The sequence below is a fragment of the Phocoena phocoena genome, chromosome 14 (genome assembly GCF_963924675.1).
Source record: "Phocoena phocoena chromosome 14, mPhoPho1.1, whole genome shotgun sequence".
Lineage (NCBI taxonomy): Eukaryota > Metazoa > Chordata > Mammalia > Artiodactyla > Phocoenidae > Phocoena > Phocoena phocoena.
Window position 1 is genome coordinate 22,752,196 of NC_089232.1, and position 20,323 is coordinate 22,772,518.

The 20,323-nt window shown below is 35.1% G+C and overlaps 1 protein-coding gene across 1 annotated transcript in view; it reads left to right on the plus strand.

Annotated features, from left to right (window-relative positions):
* Nucleotides 1–20,323, plus strand: part of LRRTM4 (leucine rich repeat transmembrane neuronal 4) — an 872,383-nt gene that overhangs the window by 226,932 nt on the left and 625,128 nt on the right. The window lies entirely within an intron of this gene.

Sequence of the window (20,323 nt, forward strand, 5' to 3'; positions counted from 1 at the left end):
GTATTTTTGTGGGGGAGTTTACCTATTTAAGTGTCTATCTCCTAGAGTCCACAAGACTGTTAAGCTACATGAAAGTAAAAATCTTATCTGCTTTATGTTTGCTACTCTGTTCCCCTTTTCCAAAACTCTGAAACACAAGCTAAATGCTAATAAATATATGTTGGGGAAAAAAAATCAATAAGGTCAAATACATGTGGAATAGGAAGACAAAACCAGAAATACTACAGCCATTCTTATCTGAGCTCTATGATAACCCTACATTTCCAGCTGAGATTTATTTAGGTCTGTTTTTAGGCAGGGATGATGTGCCTAAAGAATCTGTATTCTATTGTTTAGGAAACCTAATCAGAAAACATTTCCTGCAAGCCTAGTGCCAAGTGGCTAAAACAATTTAGTAACGAGTTTGATGTCTCCCTTGAGTACAATGGGTTGGGGGAGTACAATGCCTCACAAGCAGTGGAACACTATTCCTGAGGGATCTGGGGCAAGAGCCAGCTTTACAGAGGTTAAGAGGCAACATGGAAGCAGAGCATGATGGGTTGGGAGGTCGGGGATTTCCTTAGAAGGTGAGCAGTTCCTGCTTTCTAGGATAAGGAGAGCTCGAGAAAGATTAGTTGGAGGATTGTGATTGGTGCATATTAAGTTTCCTTGACAGGTGTTTCCCACAAGTGTAGGCTGACTTAGGTATAGATTTGTGATGTGGGCCAGGACACAGGGGCAGCCTCCATTTCGTGGGTCCTAATACACAAATTAACTTTATCACTAGTAACTATAATAAGAGCTAGTATTTTCTGAGTGATTACTACTCCATAGGTACATTTCTAAGCACTTCGTATGTTTTAACTCCTTTAATATTCATATAAGTTAGGAACTATTATTTTCCCAAAATTATGTTTGAAGAAATTGAGATCCAATGAGGTTAAATAACTTGCCCAAGGTCACGCAACTAACAATGGTGAAGCCAGTAATTAAGTCCACAATTACTTTTCTTAACAGCCATGCTCTCATCCAAGGCTCCAGTAGTATAGACTTTGGGAAAGCCATTTGAATTGTAGCTCTGACAATTTAGCAGATGTGTGATCTTAAGCTAGTCATTTAACTTCTTCAAATTTGTTTCCTTACTTATGAAATGGAGGCAATAAAAGCCTTTGCCTCCTAGGCAGCATTTAACACAAAGCCTTTCAATTAGGAAACACTCAAATAATAATAACTTCCACCACTGCCACTATATTGTGATTATGTGTTTGTTTGCAAGTAGCAGAAAGCCTGCATTAAACGGGCATAAAAAATAAAGGAAAATGGTTGGCTCACACAACTGAAAAGTCCAGTGTAAAGGTTAGAGCAATGTGACCCAGGACTCAGGCTTTTTCCAACTCTCTGTTCTTCCGGTGTAGCAGCTTTATTTAAAGGCTAGATTCCTTCATGTTCTCAGGATGGTGGCAGACAATGTAAGTACTGGCTTCTTTCTGGTTTAGAGTAAGAGCATTTTTCCTCCAACCACCAAACAAATTCTGGGGAAGGAAGTTCTGGGATTTACTCTGTTCAGAATAACTTTGGTCAGGAAGCAAAGTGAACAGGAGACTGACATGAGACAATTGCAAATATCTGGGCGACTGCTCTTTGGGGAAAGATACATAGAGCAGATGCTGGTGTTTGATAATTAGAGCTCTCCCCAGAAGCCAATGCCAAGAAAGCCTTTTGTCTTTGAACAATGGAAAAAGGGTCGTTCTCCCAAGGAACTTCGGGATGCTATTGGGAGACAATGATGTTGAATAGACAAGCAATGCATTTTCACTAAAAATTATTACCTTTATAGTGTTTTTATTTTCAATATAAATATATATGTAACAGATATTTATTGTTGATGTTTCTGTTTTATACAACTGTTTATATGGAACAAACCATTAGAGAGAGATAGAGAGAGGGAACTCATGTAGTTCCAAAGTCCCAACTCTGTCTTGGACCTTCTCTGACATATGTATATCAAAATCAGATGGATTTTGTAAAATTTGTGTGGATTCTAGTTGTTTCGCTTTTTTAAACTAATTTTGACACCTGTTTGATGAAGATCTCTTATTTATATTTGGATCTGTGGAGGTTATTTTTACCCTAGATCTAGGTAAGTGTGCCTGACAGAAGCAGTTTTTTCTCCCTAAAGCCACGTCAAGCACTCTTTTTTTTCTTTTTTTTTCTAAATAGTCAACCTACAGAGTATGTATGAATGCATTTTTCCTCCTCATTGAATTCAGAAATGTTTCAACATTTGGGAGAGTATCTGTTGAATGAATCGTTAAATTTGCCCTATCATTTAGTGAAAGCAGAATCATTTTCAGTTTAACTGTACTAAGATGGGATCACATCTTGAAACACTGAGAGTTTATTCTCAAAGTGTTTAGATAAGCCAGATGCATAGGAAATGTTCTTGATGTCAATTTGTTTTACTTAAAGAGGTATATTTGGATCACATAAGAGGATGGTAAAGTAGCATCCTAGTGAAGCTTAGAGGAGATGACCCATTTATATGGTAAGCATATTCACCCTCAGCTACCTAGCCCCTCCCACCTCCCAGGAAACTGTACTGGTATAATTAAGCTCCTTCTTCACAAATTTGAAAAAAAAAAATATTTTGTAAACAAAGGGCCTGAATTCAAATGTCAACTCTATCAGCTCTACGTTTGTGATGTGACTTTACCTTGATTACCATTGAAACTCAATTTCTCCATCTGTAATGGGAAGAAATTAATTTAAAAATAAAACAGGGCTTCACTGGTGGCACAGTGGTTGAGAGTCTGCCTGCCTATGCAGGGGACGCGGGTTCGTGCCCTAGTCCGGGAAGATCCCACATGCTGCGGAGCGGCTGGGCCCGTGAGCCATGACCTCTGAGCCTGTGCGTCCAGAGCCTGTGCTCCACAACAGGAGAGGTCACAACAGTGAGAGGCCCGTGTACCGAAAAAAATAAAAAATAAAACAAACTTTTCCCTCCTGCAACTCAAAATTTCATATCTTAAATTTCAATTTGAAATAATCCATTTAATTCTCTCAAGAAAGTGTAGAAAATGAGTTCTATTGAATTTACAGAAAAGCTATGTAGCAACAGAAGAATTTTTTGTTCTGTGTTTATAATCCATTAGGTCAAATGTTCATACTAAAAGTCTCTTAAACATCCCAGAAATAAAACCTTGCTGCATTTTTGAAATATCAAAAATTCTAAATTTATTCTTTCCATGATGATCTTGCTTTAAAAATAAAATACTTCACTCTTCCCTTGTTAAATTCACACATCAAAGTTTTTCATGGTTAAAATTAACTCTCTAATGAATATAAAATATGAGGGTTCCCCCCCTTTAGTCTTATCTCACATTCTTGTCAGAGTAAGAATGTGTTTTTCCTTTCTTCATTCATCCAATACTTATTTAGAACCTAACCTACTGTGGGCTAGAATCAGGCTACAGGTTGGGCAACTTAAAACACTTCAATTCAGATGTTGTAATGTCTCCTGTGGGGGAGGCTTTTGCACTTACTGAACTACAATTGCCTTTTGGTTATGTAAGACTGATTTAGAAGATAAAATACTCTCATTTATATACCTAAGGTTTCCAATAAAAGGCAAGCTGAAAAATTGATTTCCACTGCACGCACACAAACACACATAGACTAAAACATTTTACCAGTAAAATCTACCTCCTGTTTCTCTAGGCTCCAATATGCAGAGGAGAAAGTGTGCAGGCATGCAAGAGAGAAATGTGTTTCTATTCTTTCATCAGAGGATCTGAAGACAGACAGATTGAAATGCAACAGTTTCTAGTAACTAGTAGATGGTGCTTTCAGTAATAAATTTATGAGGTTACTTGAATATCCTTTCTGTAGATTTTTTTTTAATAAAACTAACCAGAAATGAGAGAAGGTAATATTTTGCCATGACATGAAACAGTCTATATTTTTTTGTTGTTATTAACGTATGAACTTACAGAGCTCAGCATGGTTTTTCCAATATTCCTATCAGGTCTCTGTCAAATAATGAGAGATGAAATATCAAAGAAGCTAAAGTTAATATAAGTCTTATAACACAATAATTTATTTATATGCTGAATGCTTATAGAATTGGAGTAATCTAACAGCCAGCATAACTCCAATTACAGACAAACTCACATATATTGTTTTAACTCATGCTGACTTGGTAACATTTTTGTATGTGTGTATAATATTTTTCAATATTAAAAATTAAAACTTTACATGGCTTGTATAGGAAAAATTGCCATGAATTTAAGCTTTTTGACCTCTTAAACTATATTCGCATTTACTCTTGGCATGTTTTATTTGACCTCTTTCTTTGGTTGTGGCCTTCATTTATCTTATATCAACCTAATTGTATTATGCTTTTCCAGTCTTGGCTACCACATTTTAAAGAAATAAATGTCATCTCAAGTATACCAAGGGAATCTGCTTCTTAGGTTAGGTGGGAGTGACTTCAAATAGTAAGAGTAATAGTAAAATTTAAAGTAAAAACATTTCGATTTACCCTAATACCTGATTTTTATATTTCATTTGAACAAGCATCATAGGCATAAATATGAATTATTCGGTCTGAACATTTTGAGATAGTGATCAAGTGTTACTTCTATGATATTTTCAAGGATGTAACCTACTCTGAGAAGCAAGGATAAAATGTCAGAATAATATCATATACCTCATGATAGGATGCACTGAGAATGGTTCTGTGCTATTCTTACCATAATTTCAATCTAGTCATGAGAAAATAACCAGATAAACCCAAATTGAGGGACATTCTACAAAATAATTGACCAGTATTCATCAAAATCATCAGAATCATAAAGAAGAAAGAAGTTTGAGGAATTGTCACAGATTGGAAGAACCTAAGGAGAATTGACAACTATGGACAATGTAGGAGGCTGGATTGGATTCTGGACCTAAAAACTAATATAGGTGGGAAAACTGGCAAATTTCAAAGAATATCAGTAAGTCATTTTAAAATATTGTATTAATGTAATTTCCTAGCTTCTATTATTGTTCTGTGATCATATAAACTGTTAACAATAGAGGAATCTGGGTGAAAGTATAAAGACACTCTGTACTATTTTTGCAACTTTTCTGTAAGTTTGACATTATTTCAAAATAAATAATAAAGAATGAACAGATGGGTATATAAATAATTCATAATGCTCAGAATTTTACAGAAGTCTAACAGGTTTACCTTAGCTTTCAAGTCTTCTTTCTTACAAATCTTTATATTAGTCTAGCTTCAAATGAGAGTTGGTGATGCCACATAAATAAATTGATACCACCTGATCCTTTACCCAAATTCGATTAACTATCCTATTTCAAGCCAAAAAGATATTAAGTAAGGAGTTTATTAGATTTCAGATCAGGCCCTTCAAAGGAGTAGTTATATTTTCCAGGTGTCATTTTAATTTTCAGCTAAAGGTAATGTGATCTGCAGCAATTCTATGGAAGTATTGGTCTGAGTTTGCTTTCCCATGGTGCTTTTAAGTTCATAAATTTGTAGTCTGAATTTCCTGTGTGTCTCCACACGAGTCACATGTAACAATTTAACAATATGTCATTCATGTCAAGAGACTTACCATAGAAACATGCTTTAAATAAAATTGAGTGTTAGAAATTTAAGTGAAAATGTTGATTTGGAGAGGAAAACAATACAGTTATAGCTATAGTTATAACTATAATACGCTAGTTTTATGTATTCTGAACAAATAAAATTCTCCATATGAGTCTTTATTAACATCATTACCAACCCATGGTGAGTCCACATTATTTTGGAGTTCTTAGAGGAGAGTTTTCTTTCTTTCTCAATAAACAACATGCAGGCAGTGGTTTTAAGTTTTATCTATGTGGAGAACAGAAATAAAGTCACATGTATTTATTAAAAGAGTCAAACAGAAAAAGATGGCCTTCCAGCCTCCTACTAGTTCCCACTACATCAGTGGACTGTCTGAACTGACTGGTGGTTTACTAACTCTCTGGGAGTGATACACAGCATTATCTAATTTTAAGAATTAGATTGACAACTAAACCACTTGACAACTAAAAGAAGAAAATATGTAAGAAAAAAATGTCTATTTGGGACATGGGATAGTCTTACAAATATAAAAATATAGAGGAAAATATTATATTAATTTGGAGATAAGAAAATTTACTATAGACATATAGATAGGAGTTAATGAGAGTTCATAGGAAAAAAGTCAAAAAACTAAAAGAAAGCAGTCAAGGGGTGTCTAAAAAGAAGATTTCAAACAATATAGAAATATTTATTTTAATTTCTTCTAGAAAAATAATGACCTAGAAGAAAATCTTGCTTTTTAACTAGCACATGAATACCAAAGTTGATTACTTTGATCATTTTTATATATTTTGTGATTAGTTATGAAATGGTAGAAAACTGCAAAGATGATCATCACAGTTAATGTGTTTTATTATGTATTTTAGACTGCTAACTAGCCCCCTTGATAGAGAAGGTATGGATTATGATGTATAAATTGTGGTACTTTTTTTTCACTTCACATTTATCATGAAAATTTTCTCAAACTATAAAAGGTTCTTAAATGTGATCCTAAACGTTTATATAGTACATTCCCTTGTATAGTTGTATAATGCTTTATTTAATTTAACTCCTATAATTTGGTTTCTTAGGGTTGGTTCCAATAATAAAAATAATGATATAATAATATTAAAAATAGAGTTGGATTAAACATCAGTACTGATTAATATTTGCAGATGTTGAACTATTTCTTAGCCTTAAAAGTAGGCACAATATTTTTTTTTAATATTTAATGTCATATTACCCACCAGAAATATAATAGAAATTTATATTTTCACCCCTGGTATATGAGAATATTTGCTTTGCCAAACATTTGCCAACTCTGTAGAGACATTTTTCTTTTTTTTAGTGTATGTCACTTTGATTGCTAGAAACTAACATTTTACTGTTTCAACTTCCATTAAAAAAAACAACAACTGATATGAAAATTTTTTTAGGTGTTAATTAGCAGATTAGTTTTGTAATTGCTTATTTAAACCCTTAGAGTATCATTTCTAACCTTTACTGAGCACTTCCTATGCATCATTCTGTAAAACACTTTACCTACTACATTATCTCCTTTGACCTTAACAACCATCTTGCTTGGGAGGTGCTGTAAACTCCTATTTACAAATCAAAAGTTGAAGTTTAACCATTAAACTTGCCCCAAATTATAGAACAAGAAATAAAAATCCAGCTCTATTTCTGATGTTTTTGTGTCAAAGAGAAGTTTCTCAGGTCCTTGAGAAAGACAATTCTGACTTGTGAAACTGTCAGGAGGCTTTGGGTAGAAAAAGGATTTACAATTACTTTGCCCTCACAATTAAATTACTCTCAGAAATGGGAATTTAGAGGCCTAGAATCAGGAAGAAGCGTGTCTAAAGTTTAGCCAAGCTGAGGTGAATTTTAGACTGTCTTGGTCACTCAAATAATCTTTGATATTCAAAGAAATTAACTCTCCATTAGTCATAATTATTGCAAATAATTTTCAACAACTGTATTTCATTTTATAATTTAGTAAATGTTATAGCAATAGCAATCTATATTTGTTATAGAAAAATGAGAAACAACTGAGTGGCAGGAAACCTATAGTTAGACTATTTATTTAAATATGTTATGCAAATGAGTTACCTACTTTTTCTAATTAACAATGTATTTTAAAAGTTGTTCTTTGTAAATAACAACACTCTAGAATAGCATTCTAAAGTTCCATTTGACACTTTACTGTTTAAGCAAACCCCTGCTATTTCATATAGATTGTTTGCAACCTAATAATAGAAATGTGTACATGCCATACACTACTAAAGAAAAAAAAAATTATCTGTGCCTAATAATACAGATGGTCCCTGACTTACAATATTTTGACTTTATGATGTTGTGCAAGTGATATACATTCAGTATAAACTGGACTTTGAATTTTGATCTTTTCCCAGGCTAGTGATATGGAGTATAATACTCTCTCATGATGTTGGGCAGCAACAGTGACCTGCAGGCAGCCACAGCATCATGAAGTTGAACAACTGATACACATACAGCCATTCTAGACCCAGACAACCATTCTGTTTTTCGATTTCAATACAGTGTATCAATAAACTATATGAGACATTCAACACATTATTGTAAAATCAGTTTTGTGTTAGATGATTTTGCCCAACTGTAGGTTAATGTAAGTGTTCTGAGCTCGTTTAAGGTGGGCTAGACTAAGGTATGCTATTCCATAGCTTTATGTATTAACTGCATTTTCAGCTTATGCTATTTTCAACTTAGGATGGGGTTATTGAGACATAACCCAATGGGAAAGTTGAGGAAGATACGTAATAACGTGTTGTTATTATTATTTTATAGTACATACTATATTTTCTAAGTACTTTGCATTTAATCTTCTCAAGAGCCCTAAGAGGAAGGTACAGTTTTAATTTCAGACAAGAAAATTTAATCAAAGAGATGCTAAGTTACTCCCCTAGGGTCACACATCTAGTAATAATCTTGCAGAATAACTTTTAATTAGTAAACCTCCCAAACATAGAATATAGGCATATAACACTGAGTGAAAAAAAATTGATTGAAAAGAAGTAAATATGTTATGATCCTATTCTTAGAAAACTGGTATAGTTATATGTATAAAATTTACAAAAGGATATAAACCAAGATCTGAACAGTGCTTACTTCTATTTGATAGGAGTAATTTTATTTTCTTATTTTTGTTAGTTAATATTTACACATGGATTGTATTGATAATATTACATAATAAATATTTATTTTCAAAAGATATGATTGATGAATCTTTGTTCATTGAACATTAAAGCACAGCAAAATATAAAACAAACAAAATATACCTAGAATATGAGAAGAACTATAATTGTAGAAACTCTATTACAATTTGGTCATCCAAGAAAACCAAGTGAATAAAAATTATGTCTGGGGGCTTCCCTGGTGGCACAGTGGTTGAGAGTCTGCAGGCTGATGCAGGAGGCACGGGTTAATGTCCTAGTCCGGGAAGATCCCACATGCCGCAGAGCGGCTGGGTCAGTGAGCCACGGTCGCTGAGCCTGCACGTCAGAAGCCTGTGCTCCGCAACTGGAGAGGCCACAACAGTGAGAGGCCCGCGTACCGCAAAAAAAAAAAAAAAAAATTATGTCTGACTATAAATAAGCTTGAACTGAAACATGTGAAAATTTATTTCCTACGATCATCTGAAATGTCCACATTTTCCAAAAATTACCTATTTGGTCACAGAGGATAAGTTACATTATCAACATTTAGAGATAACAGAGGAACCTTGGCTCAAAATTGAGAATAGCAATTTCCACTGCAATATTTTTTTTTTCATTTTACTGTAGACTTTTGTAATAAAAAATGAATAACAAACTTTTGTTCTAAGAGGAGTGCAATAAGTCATTAAAATATTTTGATTTTGAGTGGAGCATAGCTTCCTAAGGAATTTGGATGTTACTAGTTAGCCTTTGGGGAATTATTGAAATTTAAGGGTATTTTTTGTATTCAAAGAGAAATCCGTTGGCATTACTTGTTTTAGGAAGAACACTGTCAACAGTATGTGGGATAAAACAAAATGAAGGAGAGAATGGGGATAAGAATACTACATAGATGAAGGATAGTAATAAATAAACAAGAGGGATATCCTGTGCTAAGCCTTTTAAGAAGATGAAAAAGAATATGAAACAAAAGAACATCAGGAAGGATGCTCATGGATGTCAGGATGAAGAGAAAAGTTAGAGAGGGATATCATAACAACAGTTTCCAGGAGGCTCTTTAGTCACTGAAGGTGGATTTTGACTTGAAAAGTCTGAAAATCCACCTCTGTGATACGGATTAGGTCTTCCTAACAATGGAAGGAAATGAATCAACCTACAGAGATGATGCCTACTTTTTCTATAAATTTACTTATTCTAATTTTATGCAGGTACCCTTGTCTTTCTCAAGAGCTTTTCCCTTCATTTCCAGAACTCTAATCAATGCAGAGTCTTTGGTACTGACTCATTTGACCTTATTCATGTGACTTCAACATCTACTCAAAATTCTCCCATAACATTTGATGATTCTAAAAGGGCCACATCAAACCTCTATTCCAGTTTTTGAGTTATTTTAGCTAGTGTCTGTTTAATTTTGTTTTTCCTTTTTCAGAGTAGGTTAGGCTTATTAGATGATGGATTTCCATTAACTTAGATAAGATTTTTAAAAGAACTTAAAGTTTAAGCCACATTATGAAAGTGTGTATGTGTGTATATGCCTATGTTTATGTCTGTGTATGTGCTTTAAGAACCACATAAGTAATTATGCAGAGCTGAAAGAATTGAAGTATGGGTTTTGTAAATCATAGTGAAATAAACAAGAATACTTATATATTATCTAAAAAATATATTTAAATTGAGAAATATTTCTGTCTTCAAACTTTAGATTTTTAATTTGAGGTTCAAAGTGGATAATTGAACCTCAATTATCTAAAATTATCTGTTAGTGCCCACAGAATAAAATCACATCTACATAATCGTGTTGTAACTTGTTGGTGGGATTTAATAACAGCATTTTTCACTAACGGAAACAATCACAGTCCAGAAGAGGTTGAAATAAAACATGAGTAAGCAGGTCAGTTTCGCATCATTAAGAAGATATAAGTGATATCTAATTAACTCTGAGGAATTATATACTTTTGTAGAATGGAATACACTACTGAGAAATAATGGGAGAAATTCATATTAATGAGAGAAATATATGAGCAGTGAAATGGATTAAAGTCAAACAACCTTTAAAACATGGATCACAGGTTTCAATAGCTTGGGTGTTCAAGGTCGGGGTTTGGGTTATAGGTGGAGTTATAGGAACTCACCAACACTCTAAGAGTGAGGAATGATAAAAAAGCAAAATGTACTGTGCTTGCTGATCATTTGTGGAATATACAGAGAAAAAAAAATCAGAGTCCATTGTCCCCTGCTTGGATTGCCTCATATTCATTTGGAATGGCCAGGGTAAAAGTAAAACAAAATTTGCTTACATTTCTCCTGACAACTCAATATTTTGTTAGACTCTCTTAATTTTTAGTCATCATATTTTCTACCAAAGCCAGAATTCTCCATAGTCTTGTCCCTTCTGGAATTTTTAAAAATCTGTGTCTGACTAAGCCCTGAGCTTGCAACCAAACTCACCTTCCCTTCCTAAGTGTTTCTTCATTCGTGCTCACTCTTTCTAGTGACTTTACATTGGCAGCTCATTATTACCTACCAAATAAACTTCACACTCGTCATCATTTACTTAACCAGCACATAATACACACAGTCCTTAATATATGCCATCTACTGTGCTAAACGCTTTACAACTATTAGACCATTTGCTTGTGAAAATAACTTTATGAGGAGACAGGCAGTAGTATAATTGCCTACACTCTAAGGATAAGCAAACTGAGGGCTTTAAACTTGCCCAATTTTACACAACCAGTAAGCAGAATTCAATCCCAATTATCCTGTCTACAGAGATTATGTTGTTAACCTGGGTACTTTGTTTTCTCCCACATAAACACTCACCTCTTAGGTTCGGTAAATTAAGTAATTCTTTCTGACCCCCAGATTTCATCTACATTCTTCTTTGTAACCAGCAGAAAATGGGAGAGTTTTAATAAATCAAATATGATATATAGAGAACAGTTTTTTTATGAACTTTTAAAGTTCATAAAATTTCTACATTGCACCTTAATTTGTTAATCTTGGGCACAAATCTTGGGCAAGATTTGTTCATCTTGTTTTACAGTTGCATTTGAATTCAACTCAATTTTTGCAAAAAAACCTTAGTACCGTCAAATAATTTCAGGTTATTCTGTGATAATATTTGCAAATTTGTACTGGACAATGAAAAGCCAACTTTGCCATCCAAGGCTTAAATTCATACTGAAAATTAAAACCATGAGTTATTAGAGATATTTCAAATATATTATTACATTCTTCCTTTAAGAATGAGTCTATTTTTGTCAAATGACAGGCTCAACATGATTTAAATAAATAAATATGTACATTTATATATATATATATAAATAAATATGTGTATATAATATACACACTGCCATGATTATTATTCCCAATGCTGCAATGTTTATTGTCATTAAAAAAATTGATTAATCATGGAAGTCTGGTACAGTATCGACATATTGGTTGTACTTGTCTGATCTCCTTTCCTGTAGCAGCTGCTGGGCTCTTAGATCAAGAGAAACCTTTGCTGCCACATCAGACAACAGTCTTGTGACATGTTCTGTGTTCAACTGAAGGAGCACAGAGGAAAATTACAGTCTCTCCATGCTTGTGAGACCACAGTTGAAAATGAGCAGTTGTCCCCCTTCCAGACAACTGTTATCAAACTCATAGAACCTTGACATAATTTGCAGCTGCCCCACTCTAGAATGAGGCCTACATAGTACTTGAGACTGGCAGGCTCCACACTACTAAAACACAAGAAGGATCTTTCCTTTTCTGAAAATTCAGCTGTTAGAACCAATGATTGCACAGCCAATGATAAAGACTGCTCCAAATATTTTGCTCAGTTTCTTTTAAAAAATATCTTTTTGTGAGTTATGTATGTAATTTATTTATGGAAAAATTTTAAAATGCATAATAATGACAAAATGGAAGTCCCTAATAATCTTTTCTCATAACCATAACCATCACTAACATGATGTTTATCCTTCCTATACACTCACAAATGAACACAAGCACACATATACATTTTTAGGTACACAAAAATATGAGCTTAGCATACATAGTTTTATAATTTCCTGTTACACTTAATGTTATCTCACAAAAATGTTTCCATGTTCATAAACATACCTCTTTCTTACCAAGAGTAAGAAAACTTTCTGTAAACAGCAAGATAACAAATAATTTAAACTTTGCTGGCCAAATGATTTCTGTTGCAACTATTCAACTGTGCCATTGTAGCTTAAAAGCAGCCATAAACAATAGTTACATAAATGTGTGTCTTTGTTATAATAAAGCTTTATTTACAAAAGAAGGAAATGTGCCAGAATTGACCTGTAGATCATAATTGCCCATCTGTGACCTACACTATATATTAAAATATTATTTTAATATTGGCAGAAGCTTCCATGATATGGGTATGGTATGGTTTATTTAAGCCTTTTGCTCCCATGGGGTATGTGCTTTCAGCCTTCTGTTATTATAAAAGGTCTTACACTGCCAAGGATTCCACTGCAGACATGCCTCTCAGTGCTGTGACTAGCATCCCTGGGAGCTAGCTTTCCTATCAGTTAATAACTCCCCCAGCCTGATGGTACTTCCAGTTCCAGGCCTTCTCCTTCCCAGCCAGATGACCTCTGTGGACTTTGGAATTCCTCCACTATGCTGTCTCAGGTGTGTCCTATTTTATCAGCAAGGTTAATTACAAGACAACATTTGATGGACAGGCTGTTTTACTATGGTCATGCCTGCACGTCAATACATCCCACAAAATTTTTAGCATTTAGATGTTTTTTTAACATAGCTTGGAAGATCAGTGAAGTTTTCACATTTCCTAAGTCTAAAAACAAGGAAGGAGAGAGTCAAACTTTTGTCATTATGACCTTCCAGAATGACCTGTCCATTTGATTTTTCAGGACATGTTGCTATTTTAATATCATTTAAAAGTGTGTTATTTGAACTGTATTCCAGTTTCTGCCTCTCTGAATTGGAAATGCCAAACAAAGAATCAACATTAAGTGTGCTTATTTCTGCCCTTTTGATCTCGGCTGGCCTTGGCCTGCAGCAGCTTGAAGCAGTTTTAGTTCCCGGCCAGAGACTGAGGTTGGGCTGCAGCAGTGAGGGCACTGAATCCTAGCCACTTGACCACCAGGGACCAGTGATGAGTGACAAGGTCCTGGCCTTTTGGCTTTGTGGAAAAGAATTCCCACAAAGACAGAAAGTAGAGAAACAAGTAAAGTGTTTATTAGGAGGAAAAAGAGAATGTGTGGATAAGCACATGGGTGGACTCAGAGACAGAGTCATGTCCTTGTGGTAGTTTGAATCACTTTTATGGGGCATTTCTTCTGGGTTTCCTTTAGACAATCATTTTTCTTTGCCTGGTTCTGAGTCCATATTTGGTACATCTCAGGATCCTCCCATGTGTGTGTACATCTTTTAGCCAAGATGGATTCCAGCGAAGAGGCCTATGGGTAGGTTGACATCATCTACAATGGGGTAGCACTCCCTCCCTTTTTGACCTTCAAGGAGCTTTATAGTCGGGAAGGTCTCTTTGACTTCCAGAATGAGAAATATGTGGTCTCTATCTTTTACCTGGGTAGGGCTCAGCCTCACCTATCTTCATCTTTGAGTACAAACTCCAGCTGCTCATCCTGGGGTCCATCTATCTACTGCCATAAATCTCCCCTGTGAGCTGTAGATCCCAAGAAATCTTTATTGGGAAGATGAAGGGTGAAGGTCTGTCTTCTGTAGCTTCTCCAGGCTGGCAAGGGGCTTGTAGACCCTACCTAGTTGGGGTCACAGAGCTCTTGCCCTGTCTCATTATGAGGTCCCAGGGTGACTTTCATTGCTATTTTGGCATGATCTGCTGTGGGTAGTAGCTGGATTCCTTGCATCACCATTGTCCTCTGATGCTGTAGAGAAAACAAACTAAGTAATTAGATTAGAGAAGCTGTAGCTAAGGACTAGAAAAAGACTATTATAATCAGACACTCAAGCAAGTGTAAGAATCTGGTTATACAAGGTCAGCATAATTTTGTTAATCTCAGGCTTAAAATTTAGTATATTGCTCTGTTTCTAAAATGGAAGCTATGAACCTGTTAGCCCCAGACCTCCTTCTTGGACAAAAATATCTTAGTTTCAGAAGCACAACAGTAAGGATCACTAGGCAAAATAAAATATAAATCATTATGGCTGGAAAGAGGAAGGTTATGAAAAAATGGAAACCTCCCATCAGAAAGTTTTTCAGACCTTATGGGATCCAGGAGAACAAGCTGGAGAACCAGTTTTCAATTTCTCCGCCCATATTGAATAGCGAGGACTGGTGGTTAATTGTCTGCCGAAGCCAGGTGGCTTGTTATCTAATTTTCTCAATGTTGGTCTTTACCTGAGAAGAAGTGTTAATGTATGTGCAACATACATACCCCTCCTTGTACTGTCAACAGATAATCTAGGGCCAGTCGGTTGTCAAGGACCACCTTGGCCAGCGAATCTAGAGAGTTCTGTAAATTAGTGAGAGAGTTAGTGGTACTGTTAGCTATGGCAGTAAGAGTATGAGAGAAGTTTCGATGGACATGTTGGTGGGTGGCTACTCCCCACCATGGTAACAAGGTGTACCGAAAGAAATAGGCATCTCCATCTGAGATGCCACCATGTAAATATCGAGTTAATCAAGTGAATAGTTTTAATGAAATAGCCCAGTGCTTGGATCCATTTAAGGAGTGGATTGAGAAAGGGGTAATCAAGGTTCTCAGCATACACTGTATAGGCGTGGAGTTATTGCATAGGCAATTAGTGGCCCATGGTTTTTTATCTACCTGGCATAAGAAACATATCCTGGTGAGGCACAATAGATTAACTCACCCAAGATTTTAAAGCCTATCCATCCAATTCAATTGTTATGGAAATGTTCTCCAGCTACAAACCCAACACACTGTATCCACATCCATCCTGATATCTGTTTCTTCGGGTGGATCCTTCTTCCATTGTGTAGCAAGTTAGAGTTTGATCACAAATAGGTAACTGGAGTTCTGGCTTGGGGGCACCATAATAAAGCACTGGGGTGCTTTAGTACCAGTTCTTCTTCCTCCCAGTTTGACTTTGTAAGCAACCAGGACCCTTTGGGGCCTTCCCAGGACAGGCCTTCCCCCATATCTTCTGCTTCTCTCCTCTCTGAAGTACCTAGATAATGGTATTTGATGCACATTTCCTGAGTTGGTTTGCAGATGTGAATCTCCCCCCAACAAATGGAAGATGTTAACTACTTCACAACCATGAACACACAGCCCCAGGCCACCTGGAGCATGAGGACTAATAATGTTAACCCCTGTGACACCACCCTGCTACCTCACCATCAGCCAATCAGAGAACTGTGCACAAGCAGATCACATAGCTGTGAACCTCCTCCTCACCTGGCTTTTAAAAGTGCTTTGCCAAAACCCTTCAGGGAGCTGGGGGCTTTTTTAGGGCATGAGCCAACTCGTCTCCTTGCATGGCCTTGCAGTAAACTTTTCTCTACTCCAAACTCCCAACATTTGAGTTTGTTTGGCTTCACCTTGCTTTGGGCACAGGAACTTGAGATAACAACTTCTCTTACATTCTTACAGAAATTTAGGGCTTTGTTTTCTTTCTTTGTACGTATATTTTTGTTTGTTTTTGCAATTTGTATTATCAATGCCAGAAGACTCAGAATTTAAAATTAGGTTTGTTTTGTGATTTTACACTTATTGTTAGGTTTTGTTTTAATTTTTTTTTTGAGTCAAAATGTGTGCATTCTACTGAGCTTTAGGATGAGCTTAACCCGTATCTCAAATGCCAGAATATAGCATAATTTGATAGACACTGCTGCAGAAGATAATAGTTTGGACTTGTCAACTGAAAAAATTGCACAACCTAAAAGTTGAGAGTTATATTTTTTCGGTGGACTTTCTGAGGACTAAAGCCCAGAAGATAGCCTCTCAGATAACTCTGATGGACTGCTCTGAAGATGTAAAGGAGGAGCCAGGATATATATACAAGTTCTTGAAACAAAAACCAGGTAGTCAGAACATCAAAAGGCTACTGTTAATTAAAGAAAACCAGACATCTCAAGTTAATGAATTCAACACTTTTTATGCATGGGAAGATGCAAAAGTATGGGCTCATTGAAATCATTCCTTTGATATACCCCATCCTCCACCTTTCCTACAGAGCTCAAAGGTTTTGTAATGTATCTTCCTTGAGGAGGGGTGTTTTATCACTGAACTATCTATCGTTCTTGACTGCTCCCCCTTAGTTTCTGCACTCCCTCCCTTTGCTGACAAGCAAATGTTTGAATCTGCCCTTTGGAATTCAGGGAGGGTCAAGGAGGCTGAACGAAGCATATTTTCTAAAAACAAGAAACAGGGGCGGAGTGGTGGGGACTAACAGAAAAGATTTTTACCTGGGAGGGCCCACAGGGTCCTGCTCCATTTTGAATTTATACTGCATATTATTAATAATAAAAGAAACATCCCCTTTAATGTCAAATATTTCATTATAGGCTTTCATGCTTTTTAAGCTTTTCCCAATACAGAAGCAAATAACATGACAAAATTGTATACATTTGTGTATGTGTAATATAAGTGGCATATGTGTGTACATATATAATTGAATTATTAAATTTTAAGATAAATACAAATTATAAACATTATATCATATACAAAAAAGTCTATCTCTCATTTTTTAATAAATGAAATCTGAAATTAAGATACTGGGGGGATAGATATAATAAAAAGAAGCACAGCTAAGAAACAAAAAGTAACTAGTAATTCATGTATCAGAGAAAATTTCAGGTTGATCTCTAACCCTTTTATATTTTATTCTGTAGGATTTTATTACTCAAAGTAGACCTCAAAAATATATAAAAACAGAATATGAATATAGCTACTATTTTAGAAACTGTATGAAATGACAGTTTTTAATTTTGCTATTTAAATGATTAAGAACATTAGAGCTTTCATCTCATCAGTTGCAGTTCACTGCTTGACATCTGACTTTTTTTTTTTTTCTATTTCATTATTTTATAACCTGATTGAGGAACCAAAAAAAAAAATTCTTTGAAAAACGGGTCACATGTATTGAACTATTCTCCAAATATAGTTGTTTCTCATACCCTCAACCTGGGATAGGTAACTGCACCACAGAAAATTGCATTAAAATGATCCCTAATCGGCCTTAGGTTAACTGATTTGGGGAGGAGAGGAGAAAAGAGATTTTAAGGAATTATCAGCTGTAAAACCTGAATAGTTATTTGAATACTAGTATTGTCACATTTGCATACCATTTTTGGGATATGTCTGCTCCCAATGCCTTAGGTGTGACTTAATGGAAACTATCAGGTTTAAGGTTTTGCAACAGGAGGTCCATCAGAAATATCTGAAAGCTATGGTAAATTGCAGTAGACCAATTGCAAGGAGGTTACACACCATCCAGATGTGAGCTATTGCTCCTGCAACTTGTCATTGTTGAGTGACATGTCAGATGCAGGATGCAAAAGGGCATGGAATTTGATTTCTGTTATTAAACTACAAAGGCAATACATATTAAAATTCTTTTTTAAAAATTATAACTTTAACATGGCATTTTCACTTAAAATAATTTATCTTATATATATATATACATAATTAGAAAATTACAGAATTGATGACAAAATGGAAGAAAAACTGAAACTAATTGCATATATATCCAAATATACGGGATTGAATAACCAAATTATTATGCACCCAGACAATGTATAATATGCAGCCTTTAAGAAGAAGTTATAGATGTAGACACATGGTCATAACACCTATGTGTAAGGAAAATACAGATTTCGAATGATGTGATCCATTTTGTACACACAAACATGCACATACTTTTATTTTGTCTTATCTAAATTTTCAGAATAAAATATATTGAATCAGTAGTAATGATTTTATAGATTTTTTTTTAAAGAAACTTGAAATGTTCAGGGTTGTTATTTTATTATGAGAACACAAAGGAGATAATTCTGGTTATACTATTTAAGCATATCACTTTGCACAACTTTCAGAAAAAACAACATCAACCTTTTTTTACTTTATAATTTTAGGGTATCATATGAAAATGCCATCTTGCCAACTTTTAGTAGCATAACAAAGCAATGATTTTAAGAGCTCAGCAATAACGCATGGCTATGAAATGAAAATTTTAAAACATGCACTGACTGTTAAAACTATGTCCATTGAATATTAAACACCTGAAATTGCTAGTGCCTAAAACACTTCATTTAGCATAATGTATATCAACTTTGGAACTATTTTCAGGCACCAGCTTTTAATAAATGAAGTGCAAGGTTGAGAAGAAAGTTTACTACAAAATATTTCGTTTACAATGGAATATTACTCAGCCATAAAAGGAAGTTATTTGTAGTGAGGTGGGTGGACCTAGAGTCTGTCATACAGAGTGAAGTAAGTCAGAAAGAGAAAAACAAATACCATATGCCTAACACATATATATGGGATCTAAAAAAAAAAAAAGGTTCTGAAGAACCTAGGGGCAGGACATGAATAAAGACGCAGACATAGAGAATGGACTTGAGGACATGGAGAGGGGGAAGGGTAAGCTGGGACGAAGTGAGAGAGTGGCATGGACATATATACACTACCAAATATAAAACAGATAGCTATTGGGAAGCAGCTGCATAGCACAGGGAGATCAGCTCAGTGCTTTGTGACCACCTAGAGGGGTGGGATAGGGAGGGTGGGAGAGAGATGCAAGAGGGAGGGGATATGGGGATATATGTATACATATAGCTGATTCACTTTGCTATACAGCAAACACTAACACAACAATGTATAGCAATTATACTCTAATAAAGATGTTTAAAAAAATAATTTTGTTTTACAATCATTTATTTTAGGTATTACTCACATTGAATCTTTGTAAGACATGTGAAGTTAGAGAAAAGGTTTAAAATGGCGTTAATATTTGAACATTTTGAGAATTTAAATTAAGTTCAAGCATGTTTTTAAACATGTTCCCAAGAATAACAATATTGTTTACAATTCAATTTTTTTGTAGTATGTATACAGGATTGGCATTTATAACATTAAAAAAATAAGAAATTTGGGCTTCCCTGGTGGCACAGTGGTTGAGAGTCCGCCTGCCGATGCAGGGGACACAGGTTCGTGCCCTGGTCCGGGAAGATCCCACATGCCGTGGAGCGGCTGGGCCCGTGAGCCATGGCCACTGAGCCTTCACATCTGGAGCCTGTGCTCCACAACGGGAGAGGCCACAACAGTGAGAGGCCCGTGTACCACAAAAAAAAAAAAAAAAAGAAATTTGACAAGAGGTAAACAAAATAACTTAATTCGTATGTAAGTCAATGAAGAAAACTAGAAAATCTATGTTGTATTGGTGTTGAATTAACTAGTTCTGAGTTTAAAAGCAATAATTAAATAATAATCTCAAATAATTGAGTTTTATGTGTATCTTTTCAACCTTAGTTTATATTGGTCCAATGTTCTCAGAGACTAATGTGCATTAACAATGTTCCTTCTTTTCATATATATATGCATGACATGATGTTCCTAATATG